Genomic DNA, 3106 nt, shown 5'->3' on the forward strand with positions numbered 1-3106 from the left:
GAAAAGTCAACATTCCATGTGGTTCTATTTTTATATAGGTTAGGTAGACACGTATTACTGAAGTTTAGCCACAAGTTTAGCCACTATATATAAGTAACCATCTCAAAACGGAGAATCCATCAAATTGAGTTTTACCTTTCTTCCTGTATTGGAATGGAGTTTCAATACTTTGTTTCATTTTTACTATGCATCTTCTCCCTCTTTCTACTTATTCAAAATTGGAAGAAGTCGAAAACCCTTAAGCAAAAGCTGCCTCCAGGCCCGTGGAGGTTACCAATTATTGGAAGTGTACATCACTTGACAAGTGGAGTACCACATCGAGTTCTCAGAAACTTATCACAAAAATATGGACCTATTATGTACTTACAACTCGGGGAAGTTCCCACGGTAGTTGTATCCTCCCCACACATGGCCAAACAAATTCTGAAAACTCATGACCTCGCCTTTGCATCTAGGCCAGTAACCATGTTGGGAAAAATCCTTTGTTACAACTGTACGGACATTGCCTTTTCCCCATATGGTGATTACTGGAGACAGATGCGTAAATTGAGCGTCTTGGAGCTACTTAGTGCCAAGATGGTCAAGTCCTTCAGCTCGATTCGACAAGATGAACTCTCAAGTCTCCTATCATCCATCGAATCAATGGTAAATTCGCCAATCAACTTAACAAATAAACTTTTTTGGTTTATGAATGCTGCGACATGTAGGTCAGCCTTTGGAAACGTATGTAAAGATCAAAATGAGTTGATAACATTGATTCATAGAGCACAATCATTATCCGGTGGGTTCGAGCTGGCTGATTTATTCCCTTCCAAACCCTTTCTACATGGGATTAGTGGGATGAAATCTAAACTAATGAAAGCTCGTAATAAAGTAGACACAGTCTTGGACAACATTATCAATGTGCATAGAGAGAACCGGGCAAATGAAAAAAAATGTAATGGTGAGTCCGGAGTTGAAGATCTGATCGATGTATTTTTAAGAGTCATGGAGAGTGGCGACTTTCAATTTCCACTAACAAATGACAATATCAAAGCAGTTATTCTTGTAAGTGTACCATTTATTGCTTGCTACAATATGTTTAACGACTACGCCACACCTTTTCTGTTTACTCTTGGCCTATGATTTCTTTAATATTTATGAAACCAAAGTGTTACTATGTCGTTTTCGACCTTCAGGCAACAATTTCAAGTTTTTCGAAAAAATTGATGGCATACACAAACTAAACTTTTTTCAGAATATTTAACTTTATGTTAAGAAACTTAAACGACAACTTTAAAAAGGTAAACGACAATTTTTGGGTGTTCCATGGAAGTAAAGGTATGTATAGTTACTTACTTGTTTGACTCGATTGATGACATTTGATGATCATACATGGTGTAGGACATGTTTGTAGCAGGATCAGACACATCATCTTCAACCGTCATTTGGGCATTAACGGAAATGCTGAATAATCCACGTGTCATGGCCAAAGCACAAGCTGAAGTGAGACAAGCCTTTAAGGGAAAGAAAACGTGCGATGATGATGCTGACCTTGAAAAGCTTAATTATCTAAAACTAGTGATCAAAGAGACACTCAGGTTACACCCTCCAACTCCCTTGTTGGTCCCCCGAGAATGCAGGAAGGAAACAGAGATAGATGGATTCACTATACCGTTGAAAAGCAAAGTCTTGGTTAATGTATGGGCACTTGGAAGAGATCCCGAGAGCTGGGAAAATCCTGAATGTTTTATACCAGAGAGATTTGAAAATAGTTCTATTGAGTTCCTTTGGAAATCACTTTCAACTTCTTCCATTTGGCGGGGGAAGAAGAATATGTCCAGGAATACTATTTGGTGTAGCTCTTGTTACTCTGCCGTTAGCACATTTGCTTTACAAGTTTGATTGGAAACTTCCAGAAGGAATTAATGCAAGGGATTTGGACATGACCGAGTCAAATGGAATAACTGCTAGAAGAGAACATGATCTTTACTTGATCGCTACACCTTATGCATCACCTGTTGATTAACTCTGAAAACTGAGGCGGAATCAAGATTTGAATTTATGGAGTATGGGGTTTGAGCTTGTCATTAAACTTATAATTCATTTCAATAACTAAGTTCGCAATAATATATTTATACAGATGTAATAAATTTCTTAGGGTGGTCTGAACCCGAAAGTAGTACACTAGCTCTACCCTTGTCTGAAACATCATTTTAATGCTAGTAGTTTGAGGCGGGAGGAAACAGATCTGAAGTTGGTCGGTCAAATAAAAATCAAAGTATCTTATGACTCGCCGACTCACTATTTCTTTCCCTAATTGACATCTCTAATCTCTACATTTTCTCTATATTAATTTATTGAAACAATAAGGCTTAATGCATATGAACCCCCTAAACTTGTCCCTTTTTTTCATTTTGACACCTCAACTGTTGTTCCTATTAACCCCTGAATTTAACCTCAAGTGTGTCTATCAAACACAATCTGACTTACATATAATCAGACAAATATTATTTTTCTTTTTTAAACTTCAGGTCAGTCATACAATTTGAAACACCTGGAGTAAATGGTGACACTTCCCATCTCTCGTAGAAAATCTCTATCTCATAAAATTTTAAAATCTCAACTAACGCGGAGCCAAGAGAAGGAATTCAAAATACGAAGAAATGACACACATCTAGAATTCAAGAAGATTTAACTTCTACTATATATACATAAAAAATTAATACGTAATAAGAAAATTCGACAAAAGGTATTAAATGACTCTTTTTACAGATAACTCCGCCGATAGTTCATTCGTGCCTAATGCATAGTCAAATGATTAACGGACCAGGAGATTTCCAATATGATTACACAATATGCCTTGAATTGAGCTTATAATAGCCAACCAAATTTATATGATAAGTTGAGTATTATTCACCTGTATAATATTTAGATCAAAAGGTATAGTAATATAGTAATTATCTATCTATATAGAATAGGAGAGACAAAAGCATGATAGGATGACAAGTGTCATCACCATAAAAATCAGAATTTAAAAATACAAAATAAAAAAAAATGTAAACAGTTAAAAGAAAAACTGCAAGGAGTAAATTTCAATTTAAAATACACAATAAAAATAAAAACT

General features: G+C 35.7%; 1 pseudogene; it reads left to right on the forward strand.

Moving 5' to 3' along the window:
- Positions 1-102: 102 nt before the first annotated feature.
- Positions 103-2273, forward strand: LOC132030535 (premnaspirodiene oxygenase-like; annotated as a pseudogene).
- The last annotated feature ends 833 nt before the right edge of the window (positions 2274-3106 follow it).

Source organism: Lycium ferocissimum, chromosome 9 (genome assembly GCF_029784015.1).
Source record: "Lycium ferocissimum isolate CSIRO_LF1 chromosome 9, AGI_CSIRO_Lferr_CH_V1, whole genome shotgun sequence".
In the NCBI taxonomy this organism is placed as follows: domain Eukaryota; kingdom Viridiplantae; phylum Streptophyta; class Magnoliopsida; order Solanales; family Solanaceae; genus Lycium; species Lycium ferocissimum.